This window comes from Miniopterus schreibersii, assembly GCF_964146895.1.
Source record: "Miniopterus schreibersii genome assembly, chromosome: 1".
Lineage (NCBI taxonomy): Eukaryota > Metazoa > Chordata > Mammalia > Chiroptera > Miniopteridae > Miniopterus > Miniopterus schreibersii.
The window spans coordinates 51,293,785-51,316,317 of NC_138101.1; the positions used below are offsets into that span (position 1 = coordinate 51,293,785).

Below are 22,533 nucleotides of genomic sequence, written 5' to 3' on the forward strand. Positions count from 1 at the left end.
AAGAAATACTTTAAATTCTGAAGGAAACATTTTAAATAACACAGGCAAAAAAATATTTATTTTTTTTAAAGCTCTAAAACTGCTAGAAGTGAGTTAGTGCAAAGAATAGAATTGCTTATAGTAGCCCAAGAAAAAAGCCCACAGTTGAAGCTAGAAAATCTTTTTTGGGTGGTATTAATTAGAGTTTTCTTTTGTACGTTTTACTTTCTATTCCTTCGCAAAATGCCAGAAGTACATTTGGTACCAGGATAAGAAATTCCTGTTCCTCCTTGTTGTTTTCACACTTGAGATGTTTGTGGAGGGTTATTGGATCCCCCCTGGGTCTCTAATGTTGTGCCTTTGCCAAGATGTAGACATTCAGCTCTTTAGAATCTTTCCAGGCTGTGCACTCTCCCAGGCTCTCACGTAGCCACCCGAGTCATTTTAGCTCTTCTCTAGATTAATTGTTTTTTATTTGGAGCCAACTGATAATCTTCAGGGACAGAAAACCAGATATTCCACCGGGAGTCCTGTGGATGACTTGAGTTCATGGTTTTGGTTTTGGCTATTTTGGTAGGGGGTGACCAATACTCAGGAGATACTGAAGCAGAGTTCCTTTTAAGAGAGGATTCTGGTTCATGTTATTATAACAAGTTTATTTTTTGACCTTGTGTCTCTCCTCTCCAGTTGCCAAGGTCTATTTGAAAATCATTATTTTCCAAGGTTAACTTTGCTGCACATTCACATTTTCCAAGAACTTTATAAGCAGCTATTTTTATATTGATGTTGCTCCTTTCTTTAATTGTTGAAATCACCAGGTTGGCAATTTTTTCTCCCTACAGAGATTCAGCGTCCACACACACCATTAGTTTTCTCTTGAACTTTATTTAATTCTCTGTTTAAGCTTGGCCTATTTTCTTTCCACATTCCCCCCCCCCCCCCGTGGTAATTTGTCAAGTCCTTTCTAATCTTCTTAATCTCTTTGGCTAAAGGGTTTTGAGGTTTAATGTTTTAATCTAGGGGCCTCAATATTTAAGTAATTAGAGGTCCTATTTCTAGCTGTGTCCCTTAGATAAATCACCTTAGGGGTTTTTTTGTGGTTGTTGTTTTGATTACAAATAATAGGACTCTGAAAATTCTTATTGGCAAGAATTTAAAGCTTTGAATCGAACTGCATGAATTTAGAAAGGAAAGCATTCTATGGTTTTCAGATTTCTTGCTGTCATTCTTAGAAGCTCAAGCTTTATGGATTCTCCTTTTCCTTACAGCTCAATTTTAAAATACTCTACCCTAAAGCAAATATTTGCTATAACATTTTAGAAAAAAATTTTTAATAGAATTTTATGCTGTAATTAGAATTTCTTCCAACATTTTTCATGCTTGAGAACATGTTAGCTGGTGAAAAAATTCTTTTGCCTATTATCAATTGATCTGGAACAGTTTGGTCATAGGAAAATTCACATTTTTTACATTCTGGATTTCTGCCTTTTCAGTCAACAAATATATGAATATCCACTAGTCATAAAAGGATCTAATGAGAGAGAAAGACACTTGCACACTGAATTTATTACGCAGTGTAAAAAATAAAGTATAATCAGTCTGGAACTATTAATCATAGAAAGCTCACACTGTTCTCTTGTTCTCTTTGTGGTGGGAAGTGTTCCACATGCTTCATGTGTATTATCTCATTGATCCTCACAACCCTCCCATGTGATAGACACTTGGCGATTATTGCTGTTTTACTGAGAGTCTTACAGAGGTACAGGGAGATTCATTTGTCTAAGCTTACTGAGGCCTCGTGCTGGATGAATCCAGATCCAAGTATTCTGGCTCTAGTCACACCCTTAACTATGACACCTGCATTATGTTGCCTTTCAAAAGAGGACACAGCACATATTTTTAGAGTTCACTTTTTAAGTACTTGGATATTGGCAAGAAAATTAGATAAAGAAGAGACACGGAGGCAAGACAGCGTGAGAAGTCCAGTAGGAATAGCTGGGCCTGTGGTTCAAGGAGATGGGTGGAGACAAAGCAGAGCAGTGGGGAGGTGAGCCCCATGGCGAGCATGGAGCTAGCTTCTGAATTTCTGTAATTGTTTACTGGGCAATTTATCCAGGAACTAGAGTCATTAATGAAAAGGAGAAATTGCTTTGGCTTCACGGCAGACATCTTGGTGTTACAACTCTGTAACCTTGCTGTGTTGTCAGCTTATTCATGTGGACAGTGAGGCTACTGGACTGAGGTATTCTATATGAAGTGCCTAGGACAGTGTTCAGTAGGTGGTGGTAGGCATGATTAGAGTTAAAATTTGAACTGGGCTTTAAGGAAAAGAGTGGGATTTTACAGACTCTGAATATATTAACTTGTTCATTGGAGTATACTTGAGAAATGCAGGTGGGGTCAGATCCAAGGGACCAGGAATTCCCAGTTTAGATGTTCTAGGTGAATAAAGCCCTAAAAATTTGATTTTTAAGCGTTAAAAATAAGCAAATGAAAAGCCTAGGGAAAGAAAGCATTTGCTTAGGGGTTATCAAGCCTTTAAAAACTGGTTTACCAAGATGAGGGCACCAGTACCCTCAGCAGTTTTCACTTCCCACCCCCGCCTGATGGCATAGGGGCTGCAGGCTCACTCCTGAAGAGCAGCATCCTCCTAGTTTGGCAATCCCTGGTATAGATGTGTCAGTTTATAAAGATGTGCGCACTGGGAAATATTTTACTGCTCCCCCCCGCCCCCATTTAATTTCCAAAGCACTTGCTTATTTGTTTCTCTCTCTATTGTCACAGCAACCTTGTGCATTAGGCGGGGTAGTTGGCACAAATCACCATTTTATATGCCATGGAACTGAGTCTCTAAGAAGTTTAATGATTTAAGCTTGTTAGTGGCAGAGACGGTGCACAAAACCAGGACCCTTGGCTGCTAGTTTTCATGCCCTTTCTACCACAAAAAATGGTTTCTGTGGAGTAATGATCATTTGTGTAACACTTTTATTTATTTAATTTATTGGGGGGTGACATTGAATAATAAAATTATATAGGTTTACCCTGGCTGGGACTCAGTTGGTTGGAGCATTATCCTATACACCAAAGTTTCCAGGTTTGATTCCCAGTCTGGACACATTACTAGGTTTCGGGTTTGGTCCCTGATGGGGCCCATACAGGAAACAACCAATCAATGTTTATGTCTCTCCATCTCTCTGAAAATCAATAAACGTATCCCTGGGACAGGATTATAGGTGTACAATTCTATAATACATCATCTGTATATTGTATTGTGTGTTCACCTCCTGTGTAACACTTTTTTTGAAAGTGTCAGGAGCTCTCTGTTTTTCTGCGTGGCCTTCCCGTCATGTCGGCACCTGATAAATCATGCAGATGTTAGGTGTACAGATGACTCAAATGAGAGGAAGGTTAAAACTCAGTTTTGGTCGTGGTGGTCATATGCCACCAGGTATGTGACTTTTCAGCTCTCTCCACCTATGATGACTCAAAAAAAATTCTTGTCTACACCTACCAATTACCTCTTTCCCTTTGATCTCAGAGAAGGCGGTGCTCCTCCTGCCCTTCCACCGGCACACCTTTTTTGGTTACCTTAACCTTTCTCCCATCACTTGGCTGTTTTCTAGCAGTCCATACTTAAGAGTCAGGCGTTTCCTAGCTGAAAGGGCAGAACAAACTCTTTCTCACTCCTTTGTCTTCCTCTGATCACATCTTTCTTCTTCCCTTCACAGCCAAAGCTCTGGAAACCGGAGGTACACACTCTGTGCCTGCTTCCTCTCCTCTCCTCCCCCCATGCACGTGCTGAACCCGTGCTGGCTGGCTTGTGCCTCCACCACTCCGTTGCGCTGCTCCCAGAGCCCCCAGTGGACTAAGTCAAGGAATGCTTTTGAGTGAAGCCTATTTTGACCCTCTGTGGCATCTGGTGGTCTTGCCCATCTTCCCCTAAACACTGCCCTCCTTTGTTGTCTGGGTTTCTCCTACCCCTTGGAACATCCTTTAATCTCCTTTGGAGGCTGCCTTCCCCCTCTTTCCCCAGGGCTCCGCTTTCAACCATCCTCTCTCCTGCAGCTTTACCTGGTGCTTTCATGTGCACTTGGGGCTTCAACTACGGAAATACTGATGGCCACCAAATTGATTTTTCTAGCCTAAAACTCCCAAGTTTTCTGAGCTCTAGATCTTTTATCCAGCTGCCTACTGGACTTTTCTTATAGATGTTGCACAGGAACCCAAATTCAGCCTACCTACAGCAGATTTAATGATGTCTGCCTTCCTCTGTACCTCTTCACACACAGCATTCTTCCCCTCCTGGTCATCAGCATCAGTTCCTTTCTGTCCCCTATTTTATCTACTTGGTAACCCTGACCTGTGGAGATTACTTGGTAAGTATCTGTTGGAAGCTCCTTTCCCTTTCTCACTGCCCCTTCTTTAGTTCAGTTTTTTATTACTTTCTGGAACAATTACAACTTCTTTCTAACCTGTCTTCCTCCCTTTTGTGGAACAGATCTACCACTCTGTTCCACACAGCCTGACAGATCTACCACTCTGTTCCACACAGCCTGACAGATCTACCACTCTGTTCCACACAGCCTGACAGATCTACCACTCTGTTCCACGCAGCCTGACAGATCTACCACTCTGTTCCACGCAGCCTGACAGATCTACCACTCTGTTCCTCACAGCCTGACAGATCTACCACTCTGTTCCTCACAGCCTGACAGATCTACCACTCTGTTCCACACAGCCTGACAGATCTACCACTCTGTTTCACAAAGGAGTGATTTTTATTGTGTGAAAACCTGATCAAGTTATCCTAGTTTAAGATCCTTTAGCACCTTTACATTACCTACAGGATAAAAATCCCGATTATCTCCAGTTGCCCCCCTTTTTTTTTTTGGTTGCCTCTCGCACACGCCCCAACTGGGGATCAGGGATTGAATCTCCCACCTTTTGGTGTAGGCAGGACTGAGCCACACCGGCCAGGTCCATTTGCCTTCTTGATGAGATTCTTGCCTGTCTCTCCAGGCTTGGGCTGTGGCCTTCCTGCTGATGTTTGTATTGTAGTCCCTGCTGTAGCCATGCAAGCTTTTAAAGCCGACTTTCCCCAGTCTTCCTGATGTCCAGACCTCTAGTCTCAGCACTTCCCCTTGGTATCATGCCCTATGTTTTTCTTCAGCTGGTAACATTTTGAAGGTGGGATCATTTGTCACATGCTTGTTTCCTGTAGCACAGGTGGGGACTGGGGCAAAATGGGGCTTTTCCCTGCGCTCCCTGCGCTGTGCTCAGCTCGAGTTGTTCTTTCACAATTCACTTTGATCTGGAGTCTGAAAGATAACTTCTTATCAGTGTTTGTCAGAGCAGGGGGGGAAATTGATTCGATACAGGACTGAATTTCCTACTTTGGACACTTGGATGGGAAGCTGGCATTAAGTTCAATAATTTTTTGAAGGAATTGTTTGACATACCATTTTCAGCCTAAGTGCTTCCCAGGTCATTTTAGGCATTGTTGCTTGTGGATTTGAAAATAAGCAGCCTAATCTGATCATTAGGTGTTCTTAGTGGAGTTTCAGCCTCATAATTACTGTACTTCTCAGTATTGAGTGTGGAGATTAATCAGGTAGTTTTATAACTAAGAAAATATAGGTGCTTTTCTCTGTATTAAATAAGACCCTAGATTTCCTTTAGTATATTTTGGGGCTTATTAATATAAGTGTTACATATAATAAAGTTGCTGTTAATCTCAAAGGATTCTCAATTTTAAACATTTGCCATTGGATGAATCACTTGGGAGGAATGAGCCAACCATTTGGGGTAGGGGCATTAACTCTTCTAGACCACTTGGGTATCATTAATTGGTATCCTGGTAGCTTAAGAATTATTGACCCTGAAAATGCCCATCTGGCAGCCTGGGTTTAATTTTTTAGTAAGATTAATTATCTTCCAGTAAAGGGTAAAACAGAGATACCAGAGTCCTTTATGTCCCTTATATTCTTTCAAGATTCCAGTGAACTAGTTGCTAAGACGAGGGAAAACACTGGTGTGTTGTTCTGAACCTAATTGAGCCCTTTATTATGTTATGACTCACCTATAGTTCACAGATTTATTCCATGCAAGTCATGTAAAATAACTACACTGTGGTCTGTTTTGCTTACTTGGTTCATGTTTTTAGTGATCTGTCAGGCAGTGTTTGCCAATCGCTGAAGCAGGCTTTGGCAGGAGCTGGCACAGCAAAGAGGAGACATCACAGTGCAGCAGAGGCTGCCTCGTACTTTATGTTCCCACCCGCCCGGCCAAAGGCCTTTTTCTTTTCCTTTTCTTTCCTTTCCTTTTCTTTCGATTCTCACCCAAGGATATTTTTTCCATTGGTTTTCAGAGAGAGTGGAGGGGGGAGAAACATCGATGTGAGACACACATTGATTGGTTGCCTCCCACATGCACTCTGACCAGGCTGGGGATCAAGCCTGCAAGCGAGGTACGTGTCCCTGGCTGGAATCGAACCGAGGACCCTTAAGTCCGTGGGCCAGTGCTCTAACCACTGAGCCAAACCAGCTAGGGCCTGGCCAAAGACCTTTTTAGAATCTCTTTGAGGCGACTGAAGATGTCCATGTGTACATGGGGCTGCACTTAGCCGTAAAAAGAGACTCTTTTCTTCAAAGTGAGCATGCTCCCCAGTCTCATTTCCCCACCCCAGTTGGGAGAGGAGAAGGCATGGAAGCCAGCATTGGAGGCGCTCACCCACAGAGGGGCCGGGTCTTGCATGGTGTATTGATTTAGTTGCCACCATCTAAAAGTACTAGGTTTCACGTTGAAATTTTGATTTTAATTTTTTTTCTTAAAAAAACAAAGCACTGTGAACATAGGGCTTGCATTTCTGCAAAGCAGCAATTGCCTGACCTCTCAGACTGGGCACACACCCTGGCTGTCCCAGTCCTCGCTGGGCCTTTGTGCCCTGTAGGTGTTGGTGTTTCCTCCTTGTGAATTCCTGTGAGTTTCTATGTCCTTGTGATTATTCCTTCTTTTAGGCACATCCAAGGGATGAGAACCCAAACACGCCAAAGATGTTTTCTTTCAGAAGGATGTATAGCAAAGTGTGTGTAATGGTATCTAGTTAGAGTAAAAAGTGATTAATTTCCGAATTTTTAAAAGAAATGTAAAGTAGGTCCTACTTTGCTGCTTTATATTTCGCCCTTATTTCCAAATATGGAGATGTTTTCCTATAAGCCTAAAATTGTGTGTGATTCAGGCACTTGTTCATATTTTAATTAAAGAAAAAACCCACAGTTTTAACCTACTGCTAAGTTGTTAAACTTGTTGGTTTTCAGGTTTTTGCCACTACCAAAAACCGTGGAACATGGCTTTTTACCTCCTTGTCACCAAGTAGAAATGTGCCGCTTAGTTTTCCTGTGTGTGTAAGAAGGGGATGGATAGTCAGTCATGCTCTTTCAGCTCTAAATATTATGGTTCTTTTCTAAAAAGGAGTTGGAATTCTAGCAGCTGGCCTCTGATGTTGTTTCCTATACCAAGTCCAGTAGCATATCTTTTAATACCTTTTGTTCTAAATCACTTTTCTTGTTTTTATAGTGAATAATAGGAAGTTGGTTTTCAACATCCATTCAGCAAAGAAGAGCTCCTTTCCTTCCTTTGATCTTAGCAACATATAGGTCCTCAAATACAGCAGGTCCTTGAACAGTGTCACTTCGTTCGGTGTCGTTTTGTCGTAACATTGATAAAAAAAAATTATTCCGCATCAGGGACACTGTCTGTGTGGGGCTTGCACGTACTCCCCATGTTGGCATGGGTTTTCTCCAGGGACTCCGATTTCCTCTCACGCCCCAGAGATGTGCGCTTTAGGTGAACTGGTGTGTCTGCATTGTCCCGGTGTGCGTGGGCGTGCGTGGGTGTGGGTGGCCCTGAGATGGAAGGGTGACCTCTGCAGGGTGGGTTCCTGCCTTGTGCCCTGAGCTGCCAGTTGAGGCTCCAGCCACCCTCAACCCTGAACTGAAATAAGCGGGCTGGAAAATAATGATTTTAGTTGTTTTTATTGACCTTTATTAAATGTACGTATAGTTCACATTTATTTTAGTATTTAATATGAGAAGTGTTTGGGGTCTTTATTTAGAAGTCTGCTAATGTTTTTGTGACCAGAGTATGCCACTCTTGTTTATATCAGTGAGCCTCTGATAAAATTGGTTTTGTTACGCGTCATTTCACTTAAAGTCATAGTTTCCAGGAACCTATCAACGACGTTAAGTGAGGACTTACATATATGTACATTTTGTTCTTTACTGTATGAACAGCCTTTATTGGTTGCAACTGGAAGTGGAAGAGAGGAGGGGATATGACAGTTCCAGCTCATGGGGTGGATCCAGAAACTACCCCTGCCACCCCCCTCCCCCCCAAAATCCTGATCTTAGCAATGTTGATCCTGTAGTTATATAGACAACTCATGCTTGTGTGTGTAAGGTACAGGTTCCTCTACAAGTGTGCTTAATTAGTAGGGTATGAATGTGACTGTTTTGGAGAATTTCCAAACTATTTTTCTTGCTGGATGTCATTTTTTTCCTTTAGCATTTGTCATGCTGAGAATTTTGATGTGTTAACACTTAGTTACAACTAGGGATGAATAATAAGTATATAATAGAATATGTAATCCATGGACCGCTAAAAATACTTTGGATGTTGTTGGAGGGAAGGAGTGTTGTCCTATGAACCAAAAGGTTGCTGGTTCGATCCCCAGTCAGGGTGTGTATGGGAGGCAACCCATCAATGTTTCTCTCTCACATAGATGATCCCCCCCACCCCCACCCCCACCCTCACCCCCCACTCAACAACAACAACAAAATCAATAAAAGAGAATAAAAGTATGAGTAAATGTAGTAGATTCACTCTTTGCCTTGACTTAGGACCTGAAATTTAGGTAGTTTTAATAGATTTGAATGTTAAGGCTTAAAGAAATATAAGTGGGGGGTAATGTTCCTAGTGGATAATGCTGTGGAGTCAGAATACTTGGGTTCATTTTCCTCCACTTTTAAATGGTACAATTCTACCTGAGCTACCAGGCTGTTGTGAAAATGAAGTGAGATCTATTTGCCTAGCATATAGTAGATGGTGGGATGCCCCTCCTTCCCTTGACATGCATGATAGTGAAAGCATATTCACACACTAGGAAAATTGTATGTTACCTGTCTTCAAGTTGTCTGTATTGACTTTACCACTGTGTTTAGACATCACCAGGACACTAAGAAGTGTCCTGAAGTTCTGGATTGGTTTGATGGTGTTTCTCAGTTGTTGGTAAAATCATGAATTTCTGTGTCAGGTTTAATTTCACTAAAGATTTAAAACATGATGCTTTTTAAAACAACAGACTTTAATAAATATTTTATGACACTAATAAAGTATTGAGTACCTGCTGTATTTTCAGGATTCTAGAATTGTATCAGTTGTGAGGACTGCATGGGGCTAGTTCGAGCTTTTAGTTGTCTTTGGGCATCATGACACAAAATGGAAAAAACAGCGATGGTTCAGAACCGCAGGTCATAGAGCATTAATTTTGTGGTCTCGGTCACAAATCCAGAAAGACAGGCATGAGTAGGCATATTTTCATATGATTTGTGAAGGCTTCCTAAATCGGATACAGAAGATGGTGACACTTTTATAAACTAGTGAAGCAGGATGATTTTACGAGATAGGGGAGTCAAATACCCAATTCATCTTTTGGATCAAAGAGTATTGATTAGTATGTGAACTTCCAAGAGTGTAGGGCACCAATCTTTATTTTAAGTGACTTAATGTATGTTAGGAAAAATATATACTAAAACATGAAACCCATGATTTCATATATTTTGTGGCCTAGAATGAGGCTAAGTGAAAACGTGAGTTGATCATAAGATGATATAAATAAACTAGTACAGGTAGTATTACAGTAAGGCATCACTGTCAAGGTAGTGTGAAAATGACTGAAGTTTGGATAAAACTGCTTTAGACTATATTTTGAGTCATGGAGGAAAACATTTCAAGTTCGGTTGGAGATGGAGCAGTGTCATAGAAGAAAGATAAACTTGAGGTGTAGAGGTGACTTAAAGCTCTTCCTTGCCTTCACTAATGAAGGACCTCTCCATGTTTGACGAACTTTCCTCAGTTCAGAACTAAATTTCTCCATTATTTTCTTTCCCCCCTACCTCAGTCCAACTGGTGGTTCTTAATAATGTTTTTACTACTGACAGCTGCTACTGCTACTACTGTTACAAGTACCATGCTGTGGAAAGTTTTCTGGAGTCAGGAATATCTTTTAGAAGGCTTTTATAATAATACTTCTTGAAATTTATTTCTGACTGTGCCAGCAGATTGTTCTGCAAGTTGTTATGTGGTATACAGGATTTGAAGGAGACTTGGGTTGAACTCTATCTGAACATTTTCAGAGGTGAAAACAGTACCAGGGGCCATAGATTTTTTTCAGGCTATCAGAAGAGGGTAGAGCATCACTATATGGTAATGCTAAGATATAGCTGATTTAGATAAGAGTATTACAACCTGTGTTTTAATTTCCTTGCTTGCTGACCTAATTATTTGTTGATTGTCACTGTGGAATAGCTCATGGCATTCATCCTTAAGAGCAGGTCTTATACCAGAAGCCTCAGAATGGAGAAATTCTCAATATTGCTCTAGTAGTTGATTAAGTAACCCCCCCCCCCCAGGGTTTGGCTTTCCAGTGGCCCATCATTGCCCTGTTGATTTTCAACCTTTTACACATAAACTAATTACTAAAATTCTGCAGCACACCAAAAATATTTTTTGCCGATCTAACTAAAAGAATAGGTATGATTTTGATTCATTCACACCCAACAGCTATTGTGTTGGCTGCTGTTGTCATTTTTTTTCTTTGACAATCTAAGGGAAAAGAGGTCAGTGCCCCTGACTAAATAGTCGGGTATTGCATGTTTTAAAATTCTTCCTGCACACCTATTGAAAATCACTACTGTAGACTCTTCAGGAACGCTTACGGAGAAGAGCAGTGTTGACATGACCAGTCTTTGCTTTCCCCTCCTAGCTGTGCAACTTTTCTCAGGGGAAGCCTTTTTGCTTTCTCTTTGTCCAACATATGGCTTCATATGGGGGTATCCTGCAGGGCAGAACCCTCCAGGTTGATCAGCACTGGCCTGGTGGACAGCACCACAGCCCCTGCCCTGGCTCCCTCCCTCCTAGTCCTCAGGGCCCAGGATTCCACCTCTACATACTATGTTTTCTCTACATTAATTAATTCAGAATTCATTAGAAACATATTGCATCCACCAGTGTTCAGTAGGTGGTGGCTTCCTCAGAGCTGGAGAGACTTTTCCTGTTGCTGGGTAAGTCAGGGTGAGGTGCGAGCAAGGTTTGTACTATACGGTTATTAAAAGATATGAAATTTGTTGTCATTCATTCCTTCAGCATTCCCTTCCCCATTCCAGAGGAAGTTTTCATAGACATTCATTAAGAAAAAGTTGTGTTTAGGTGATGATGTGGAGAAGTGGAAAAGCTTAGAATGGAAGAAAGGGGGGAAGAAAGACAGACTTATGTGTCATGGTAGGATAGTATAATAATAAAAGCGCTGTCTATATTTTATGGAGAATGTACTGTGTACCAGGCACTGGGCTTAAGCTCTTTCCATGCAGTGAGCTTAATAGTTGGTCCCTGGTAGAGTCATGTCTGGAAGCTGTTGTGTCAGACTCAGAACCTAGCTAGCTCATAAGTACTACCCTGAAAGGTCAGAACCACTGGGGATGACTTGGAGGAACATCTGAGATTTTTGAGAATCCCCCAATTTGCAGAGTGTGCTCAAGTTTCTTCCATAAACTGCAATGAGAAGCTTAAACTTCACAAGAATTACTGTGTGCTTCTGGGCAAGTAGAGAGTGATGAGCTACAGTGAGAAGTGGATCCTAGGGTATTGAATTCACGTTTGTGGCATAGCAGGATTCCAAATCCATGCATGCTGTAAACTATCAGGGCTATTGATAAATCCACAGAGTCAAGGACCTTTTGGATGTATATTTAGTGACCATAAGTATCACCCAATCTTTTCTGCTTCTATAAGCTTTGCGTAAAGACTTGATGAAAGCAATAGGTCAGCCTTCCTTCCCTTTGTAGCTGGAACTCAGTTCCTATAGAATGTCTTTGAAAACATGTATTTGTAATATGTCAAGGTTGATTTGGCCACAACAACAAACATTTGAACACACTGAGTATTTTTCAATACTTAGTTGACTATTATGATTTTATGACTCTGATTTTTATTTCCCATTGATGTGCTAGATAAAAAGTAATTATATAGAGAACATATATACCCATAAAAAGTTTTTTTTTAATGTTAGGTTTTTTTCTTATGCATAAAATTGCAGTATTATGAACTGCTTTAGTGTTAATGAGTAACCTCAATAAAATATTAAGATGACTATATTGAGGGATAAATTTTAAAAATTTAGAAAACTAAGATAATTTGTTTTAAAATTCATAGTGTTGCAATTACTTAAATGATTTTCCCCCCCTCTAGATTGTCATAAGTTCCTTTGCCATTAATCTGTGTGTGTGTGGGAGCATGCGTGCATGCATTTATGAGGTCGGGCTATAAGGTGAGCATGAGAATTCCCTTACCTGCTCCATGAATAAGTTGCCTTTATACTTTGTCTTACTGATATGTATTTACACACAATACCTAGTGATAGAATTAGTTATATAGAAGATTGTAAACTAAATGGGGTTTTTAGTTGACACATCCTCAGGTGTAATTGTGCAGACACACCACTTATTAGGTGGGGTTTAATAGGAACTCCCACTGGTGCCTGAAAGATTTTCCTTATGTACTATCAGCTGCCTTAAATCCAGTACGTTTTTATATCGACCTGTATAAGCAAAGATTAAACAATTTGGGGGTTTTGCAGGGAGATGGGAAGAGTTGAGGACTGCCCATTTCTTAAAGCTGTATGTTTTTAAACTATGAGCGTGGTGCTTTGCACAAGTCAAAACTGCCAAAGGGACAGATGTTGCCAATTTCAAATGTACAGGGGGAAGGCAAATATTGCTAAGCAACGGTGTACTTGCGAGAGCATTTTAGGAGCAGAGCCAGGGGAGTTATGCTTGGGAGCACTCATTGCTGCTTATGGCTCAGTACTAGGGAAGAGATTAAAAGTTCTTCCCTGTCAGGGCCTCCATTGCAGCCGCCAGCACAAAAGACAGTGGCCTAGTGACAGCCATTAGGGCTGCCAAAGGGATGTATGAAAACAGGAAAGCTTGTTTGCCATGTAGGAAGGCAGTAAGACATGCTCACAAAGGTAAGTGCCCCACAGTGACCAGGAAGCGCAAGCCTGAAGTTCAGGCGGGGAAGGAGGAGGCAGGAGCGGGCCTCAGGAAAGCCTCCTTCCCCTGTCTTTCCCCAGCCCTCTTCCTCTCCCCTCTCCGGTCCCTGTCCCTTATTTCTCCCTCTCCCCTCCTTTTTCCCTCTTTTGCCTCCAGTTAGGGGCTAACATCAAAGAAGGATCAAAGTAACCTGCAGTTTAGTGCTGCTGTGCGTGTGACCTTATGAACAAGGTAAATACGCTTTCCAGCCACAGGTATTCGGCCCCTCCCACGGCCCCTCCCTTGGTACACCCTTGAGAGGCAGCAGGCAGGTGGCGTGAGGTTTTTTCTCTCAGCTGCCCCTGGAGACTTGGAATACCTCTTGAGGTTTGCATGGTTGTTGGTTTGGATTATGGATTTTTCCTCTCTTCTCTGTTTCTGTCTCTTACTAATGAAATAATGGAGTAAGAATAGAGAAAATATACTGTTATAGTTTTGTTTTTTTAAAATTTATCTCTGTTGTTGAAAGTATTGCAGATGCCCCCCCTTATCCTTCATTGCCCCCTTCCACCCTGCACTCCCCTCCCCCAGGCCTTCAGCACACTATTGTCTGTGTCCATGGGTTATAATGTTATAGTTTTGTACCTGTGCAAAATCACAGCATAGTTTTGGAAAATGTGTTTTAAGGAAATTAAAAACATTTTTAAATGAGCAGTTCCTTACCACTCAGATTTTTTTTGTCCAGCTTTCAAGCTCTGGTCTGGAACTTCTGGACATCTCGGCAAATGTTGATGGCTTCTTTTGTCCTCTTAAAGTAAAGGTATAAATCGAAGATATCGTCAGTTTAAAAGCTTAAATATGTGTGTGCACACGCTTGTGCACTGGCTTGCACCCGTCTGCCCCACCCTCTCCACCCTCCTCCACCCTTCTCGCTTCTCCCCTCCCCCCAGCTTTTATTGCTTTGTTTTTGTTTTTCAGCAGACAAATAGAATTTAAGTCAAATGTAAAAGATTGTACAGCTCCTACCCAAATATAACAAGTATTGATTTCTCCTGGTCTGGGAATATTCCAAAGTGATCATGCTTCAGTATGGGCAAGTGCAGCAGACAACTTCTAATGTGCTTGTAGCTTTACGGTTCTCATTTATTCAGCATACTTTGTGGTCACATACCTGCATGTATGCCGGGTGTTAGTTTATGTGATGAAGGTCTAGTTGGAGAAGATGACAGTGTTTCCATTTTCCCCTCAGAGGATAAAATGTGCTTACTCTAAGGTTAAGCAGCAGTGAGTCTTCTATCCAGCCATGGGAGAGCTAAGAAACTGGGCAGAAATAATGAGAAAAGAGGGAGAACCCTAGCATTATTATATTGCAAACTCTTACTTGATTAATTTGAATTCAGTTGTACCTTTTTGGCTTTTTTTTTTTTTTTTTTAAATTAGGAAGTATGTCATAAAATGCCTTGGAGAACCGTTAACCCCAGACTTGGGAAGCATTAGAGTTTTCTAGTGGCTTAAGTCCCTCTCAAGTAATTTATTTTAAAAGACAGTGTTCTAGTTAAGTCCAGGAGAAACTGGTTTATTTTGTTCTACAAACACCTTTCAAGAGAATTTTATTAAGGAAATAACTTTTTGACATTGAGATTCCTCTTAAAAGTTTACCTAAAAGAGAGTAAAACAGATAAGACTTACCTGCTCAGGAGCCAGTCTAAAACTTTCAGTTAGCCTTATTGTGGTAATATACATAATACTGCTTATTTTTACCGAGGATTTGGCTGTCTACCTATTAAAGATCTTCAAGTTGAAAGAAGAATCTCTCTTTTTTTAATGGCACATGCCCCTCCCCTTCACAAACTGGCACTGATTATGATAATGTCAGGAAGGTGAATTAGGCTCCAGGAGCATTTTCCCAGCGGTGTGCCAGGTGTATGGAAGCCAGGAGGCAGGCCACAGCTGGATTTATGTACCACTGAGATACAATTTACTCCTGCTAGTTTGAACCTCCCATCTTTTAAAGGCAATTTTCAAGGGGAATTGCTTTTGTTACTATTAGAATAATTGCTTATTTTTCTTATTTTCTCTGGCACCTAGATTCTGTATCCTAGAAGAGTTTAGAAGGAAAGGGAGAAAGCAGGAACTACAGTCCGTGCGAGAACATTTGGGAGTTATGACAAATGTGGTTGAGTTACACTGTCTGTGCCTTAAAACTCTCAAAAAGTTGGAGTCTTGGGCCAGGGCTCTGGATTAAAGGCAACATTTTGAGTACTTTCAAAACTTGTTCGTTGCATGCGTGTGTCAGTGTGAGGGGACAAGAAGGGTCACAAAAGAGTGAGAGAAATATATTGAGATGGAGAGAGATGCAAGGAGAGCCACTGACGGCTTCATGTCTTCAAAATGGGCATAAACCCAGCGTTCTCTCCTATAACTTTAAGAATTTTCGTCATATATACTCTGGATGCTCACAGCTTTAAATTCAGCAGGTATTAGAGGACATTTACTTTTATTATTATCTCTTAATCCTCACCCTAAGATACATTTTAGAGAGAGAGAGAGAGAGAGAAACATGGACAATCAGTTGCCTTCTGTACAAGCCCCAACTGCAAATCGAACCCGCAACCTTTTGGTTTACTGGATGGTGCTCCAACCATTGAGCAACCCAGCCAGGGCTAGAGTGTATTTAATCAGATCAGTTTTGCTGAAAGTCTGATGTAATTTGTCAGTACTTTCAGACCAAACTTACATACAAAGATAATGCAGGAAAAAGAAAAAAATATTGTCTATAAGAGATTTGGTGGAATTAGTAAGCTTTTTCTCTTCCTAAAAAGAATAACTGAATCTGGTTCTCAATAGATTATAGAAAAGCAAAATAGCCTCTTAAATGTAGGTGCTCTTTGATGATAGGATTAAATAAACTTTATAACCATTCATAAATTTTAATATTAAATAAATTGTACTTTCCCAGAATGCCCTTTGGCCCTTTTATAGACCCTGGCAAGTAACCTGCTTGGTGGTTATCCAACATTAAAGCCAAAAGAAAGGGAAATTTACTTGTTCAGAATTAAGACATAAAGGGCAAGGCCATCTTTATTTGCCTTCTCTCTTCTGTGTTTATTATAGTATCAGTAATCCCCAGGGTAGTTTGAAGCTCAGATCGTTTCCTCAGAGTATATATCCCTCTAGCTTATTGCTTCGGTAACTTTCTTTACTTTTTTTTCTTTCCTGGGTTCTGTTTTTTTATTTTTAAAAATTACCGATGCCAGGAGACAGACAACAAACACCTAGCCCAGAGGGGACTGTTGAGATTACCGCTGGAATAAGCCCAGGATAAAAATCTTTATGTCTTTTCAGACAAAGGGTGGATTAAATGGCTTATCTTATTCATGTGACTTCAGCTTCTTTCAACCTCATCCAGAAACTGATGGAAAGTTTTTCTTCTTGTGACTCTAGTCTTAGCTTATGCCCAGCTCGGGGGGGGGGGGGCGGGGGGGGGGTAGAATGTCCAGGCACCTTATGAAATATAGAATTAGACTGGTTCCTGAACATTGTTTGCCCTTAAATGTGGTAGAGATGTGCATTCAAAAAAGGAGCAGTGATACAGGTTTATGTATCTATAAATCTGGTCATGGTCGACGTAGTAATTTAATAGTGTTGCTTTAGACTCAGAACCATCAGTTAATACGATTTTCGAGAGAACAGGTGTCTGTGTGAGGAAGTGGGTGGAGAGAGACGGAGGTAGAGGCTAGATGGGGGTGTGGCAAGCCTGGTGACAGAACACCATCAGTCTGCAGTTTAGCACCTTTGCAGTGATATATTTTAGTTGAAAGGGTACTCATGCTTTGCAAATTAATGCACCCACTCAAAAATAAAAATTGTTTCAGTAAGAATTGGTTATGGAAGGGGAGATAGATCATATAGTTGGACCATTTGAAAGAACTCATTAGTTTATCTTCACTGGAATGGAACCAGTATCTAGACTTGTTTTTTGTGGTGCCTTTTTTTTTTTTAAAGCAGTTCTTTTTAGCCAGTCTTAATAAATCATTTTTGGTTGCTGGGCCCACAGTGGGCTTCATGGGGTCTCATGATCTTTCATCAAAGGCACAGTATTTTAGAGACTTAGACCAGTGGTTTTTCAGTCTTTTTCATTTCATGGCACATATAACCTAATTACTAAAATTCTGTGGCACACCAAAAAATGTATTTTTTGCCGATCTGACAAAAAAATAGGTATGACTTTGATTCATTCACACCAAATGGCTATTGTGTTGGCTGTTATCATTTTTATTATTTGACAATCTAAGGGAAAAGAGGCCAGTGCCCCTGACTGAATAGTTAGGTATTGTCTGTTTTAAACATTCTTGCAGCACACCGCTGAAAATTGCTGCCTTAGACCACTGAGGATTTCTGGTGAATGGTAATGGTTCACCGCCAAAAGTTAGAAAGTTGATGAATAACTGAGATTAGACATTTTACTGTCTAACAATGGTAATTTTTTTACATTTGTTTTTCATCCAGGTACTTTAAGTCCATTCAAACCTATCTCAGGTATATCCCTCACCCCACCCCTCTTAACTTTTACACCAAGAAGCTAGTTGACATATCATACATAATATCTAGTGAAAAGATTTCTGTGCATCTGTATCAGCTTTAAATAGCATTATTTTTAAAAAATAGCTGTTTCATGTGACTCTACAGAAGCTTTGCAGATATATTAAAATTTACACACTCATGTGATCTCTGGAAATATAGTAATAAAATAAACCAGCCCTTTTATTACTCTCCTTATATTTGTTTATATATTTATATCAAGTAAGTGTTTGCAGTTATATATGTGAACAACTAATCATTGTTCTTATTTATTTAAACCAGGTCTTAAGAACTAGATCCTAGGTTCCATAATTAAAAGATGCCTTCTTTTACTAAACATCAGAACAGAACTACCAGAATATTTTAAGCAATTCAGTTAATATAAATTCTGAGCTATTATAAGTATTTATATACTTTAGAAAAATAATCTGACACTAATTAAAGCAAATCACTTCGCTGATATCCACATGACTAGAAATGAACAAACTATTCATATTGATCTTTAAAGTACTGATAGTTCAAAACCCTTCCGTGTAGTTTTTTTTAAGATTCAGCAGTGATATTCAGGATTGTGGTGTTTTTTCTTTAATTTTTAGATTGTTTTTCTTTTGTTGGTGAAAAACAGACAAGGAGGTGATATAGTTTGCCTATATAAGAACAGTTTATGTAAAGGTGAAGTTTAAAAATATTAAGGATATTAGCTCTCATTTAAAAAAATTTTTTATTGAATCTGTTGGGGTGATATTGGTTAATAAAATTATATAGGTTTCGGGTGTACAAATCTATAATACATCATCTGTATATTGTACTGTGTGTTTACCACCCCAAGTCAAGTCTCCTTCCATCACTATTTATCTCTTCTTATCCTCTTCTACCTCCCCCCACCTCCCTTTCTCGTTTTTAATAAGGGAATTGGAGTGCTAGGACATCTTCCAAGCTTCCAGTATTCTCTTTCAGTGTTTATCCTGGAGTATTGCTCAATCGCCTGTCTCAAGGACACATATACCCTTCCCAACCCAAGCATGCCTGAGGTGTTCCCTCTCCCACCAGTCATGATCTCATGTAACTTTCACATCTGAAACTTTGCTCTCTGAGAAACTCATGTCCTTAAACTGCACTTGGGCAACTATTCCTTGGGTGAAAAACATCTGATTGGGTTGTTGATGGTAATGGAATGTAGTCATAATAAAGAGAACTCTTTTTTTCAAATTGAGGATTTCTCTATCTTAAAAAATACTGTTCTGTGAAGTTGTCTGGAGTTTTACAAACATGAATGAACATTGCTTCCAAAATACAGAAAAAAATTCAGAATTCACTTACTCCATAATTGCTTTTTGGCAAGCTCATGTTTCTGGTTTTGTTGGAAATACCACGAGATGACAAAATCAAATTCATTTATTTCACAAATATTACTTGCATATTATTTCACAAATATTACTTGCATAATCCAGAATTATGCTAAGGCCCTTGGAGATTCAGAGATGAATTAACCCCAGGCCCCACTGCAGGAAGCTGGTCTGGAGAAGACAGATTAGAATACTATGACCTACCATTCAGAGTTGAAGGTCACTGGACAGTCAGGTTGAAGAAGACTTCCAGAGAAGGGCAGCTTGTGTATGTGGCACCCCTGCTTCCACACTGTCTGCTCTTTTCTAGATGCCTTTGTATGCGTAGAATTGCTTGGTCTTTTCATAATAAACTTTTGTTGGATGATCACTGTAGGTGACCTATAGATTGCTCATCATTTTAAATCATCTTGTCCTTTATCAATCTCTTTCCTCCTCTCCTTGAAAAATTTATTTGGAGAACTATAGAGACTTCTAAAATTAGCATAACATTGTGTTAGCCTTCACATCTGGCAGATAGTTTCATGTTTAAAAGAGGCTTCCAGGAACCAAGCAACTAACACTTTGCTGCATATTGGGAGTTTATCACCTTTAAAAACTATAGAAAACCTTTCCATATTTGAAAATATCTGGGAAGGGCCCTGGCTGGTGTGGCTCAGTTGGTTGAGCATCTTCCCATGCACCAAAAGGTTGCCTGTTCGATTCCCAGTCGGCACATGCCCAGGTTGCAGGTTCTGTCCCTGGTTGGGGTGTGTACAGGAGGAGGCAACTGATAGATGCTTCTCTCTCACATTGATGTTTTTCTCTCTCTCCCTTCTTCTTTCTCTAAAATCAATAAAAACATTAAAAAAAAAAAAGAAAATATCTGAAGAGAGATGGAAGATGTTTGTTGTTTTTTTAAATTCTCACCCAAGGATATGTTCATTGATTTTAGAGAGAGGAAGGGACAGAGAGAGAGAGAAACATTGATCGGCTGCCTCCCACACGTGTCCTGACCAGAGATCGAACCCGTAATCCAGTCATGTGCCCTGACTGGGAATCGAACCTGCAACCCTCCTGGTGCAGGGGACGATACCCCAACCAGCTGAGCCACCCGGCTGGGTGGATGTTTAATTTTTGGAAGGGATAGTTTAACAAAGTTGGTTTGTAACTTATATAATAATACTATTTATTATTTGTTCTTTAAGAAAACTGTTAAGAGTATATTATTTTGTTTTCTAACTCATCCCACCTTACATATTAACAACCTATAGATTTCTTTTTAAAAGGAAATGCGTACTATGATGTGCCCATAAATCTGTCCAGGGATTTTAAACCTTCTTACCCTAAAATTCCGGGTGTGGATAGTTTAGGTAGTTGCCCAAAGGGCATGATACTTCTGAAGTAATACTCCTAGCACCTTTATTCCTTTTCCAGCCAAGGTAGGCACACCCAGGCAGCATGAGTGTTCTTGGAGTCGGCCTAGCTGTCTAAGTAATTTACTGTGTGTTCAGGGAATAACGTTAATTTTATGTCAAAACCTTGTTGAGGCAGGCCTTCTGGTTTCCTCCTCTAATCTGTCTCTTGGAAATACCGATTATGGCACCTTAATGATAAATGCTTGAATTTATTTGTAAGGCATTAGCTTTAATGTGTATTATCTTCTTCCTCAGAACAATCTTACGAGGCTTTGTGTGCTTCATGTGACCGCTCAGTATTTAAATGTGACTGACCAAAAACGACACCCCCCCCAAAAAAAAACCACCCACCCTACCCCTTTCTTTCAAGAACTATATTATCTAGTCTAGGAAACGAGTGAACTGGCGGACAAACAATGTGTCAGTCTCGATAGCATGGTTCCCAGGAGCACCTCACGGTCCGTGAGGGCAGGCTGGCTGCATCTGTGCGCAGTTCGGTGCTGTTAGAGGGGCCACCAGAACGCCGGGAGGAACTGGGGCACAGTGGGGTGTCTTTGGGAGAAGGAAGGTCACATAGAGGAGGCTAAGAGAAAATAAAGCAAACGGGGCAGAAGACATTTAGGTGTCTTTGTTATCTCATTCTGATTTTTTATTTTATTTATGAATTGATAATATATTTCATGATTCTGAATTTAAAAGGTAAAAAGATATACAGTGAAAATCTTCCTCCTACTCTTACCGCCCAACCACCTAGTTCTACTTTCTATAAACGATTGATGGTATGGGTTTCTAGTTTGTTGTTCCCGGTGGTATTTTATGCATAGTAAGTAATTCTACAGACATGTTGTTTTCTCACTGTTATTTTTTCATTTATAGCAGTATTGGCACAGACCTCACCTTGCTTTCCCCCTCCTGCTTAACAAATCTTAGAGATGACTTCGAGTCAGTACACGAAGAGCTTCCTCCTCCTTGTCATGGCTGCATGGTATTTCTGTGTAAGCGGCATGTACCACGGTTCTCCTAGCCAGTTTCCTGTAGATGGGCATTTAGATGGTTTTCAGTATCTTCCTATTTACAAACTAGGCTGAAGTGAACAATTTATACGTATGTCTTTTCATACATGTAGGAGTTGGTGTTAGCAGTCAGATTGCTGGGTCAGATGCTGAGAAATTAGAATTTGGTAACTGTTGCCAAGTTTCTGTCTTCAGAAGCTGTGCCACGTTACCCTCATACCAACCACCGCGTTCAAGTGCCTGTTTCCCCACGTCTATCTCATAGACATACTCAGTATTGTCAGTACTTTGTTTTTTGGTTTGCCAATCTGATATGCGAAAATAGTTTCTAAAAGTATCTCAAAGCTTTTAAGGAGAAAACAATGCAAAACAATTTCCTCTTTGTCCCTAATATGCTTATTTCCATGTGGTTTGCTAATTAAGATGTTGGCTTATAATTCAGACAAGGAGCAACGTTTAGTAAGTCTTTGAAGCTCTTATTTTTCATATTTGAGTTCTGAGACTGAACACATACCAGCAGGCAGCGTGTGCTTGGTGATTCAACAAGGTGGAACAGTTCCCTGCTCTTACAGAACTTGTAATCTGGAAGCAGCAGAGAGAAAACGTGGGGTGCTTTGACCGGAAAGCGCATACAGCTGTGGGAGCACATGCAGTTTCAGGAGGAAGGAATCAGGGATGTTAAAGTTCTTCATACCAATTCTGTGGAGCGATTCGGATTGGTAATGTTATGCCTTCACCATGAGGAAGCAGTCCAAACAAGTTGAATCTTATCCAGGGCTGCAGAGTCGGAACTAGAATCCAAGATCTTTTGGCGCCCTTCCTCAGGGTGCTGCCTTGGTGCTCCCTGCAGTGCCTGGTTAGTGATAACTAAGCCTTTTTGAGAATCACATTGTTATAAAAGTGCTGCCCTGTT

The 22,533-nt window shown here is 40.4% G+C and overlaps 1 protein-coding gene across 4 annotated transcripts in view; it reads left to right on the plus strand.

Moving 5' to 3' along the window:
- Positions 1-22,533, plus strand: part of AFF1 (ALF transcription elongation factor 1) — a 182,639-nt gene that overhangs the window by 98,447 nt on the left and 61,659 nt on the right. The window lies entirely within an intron of this gene.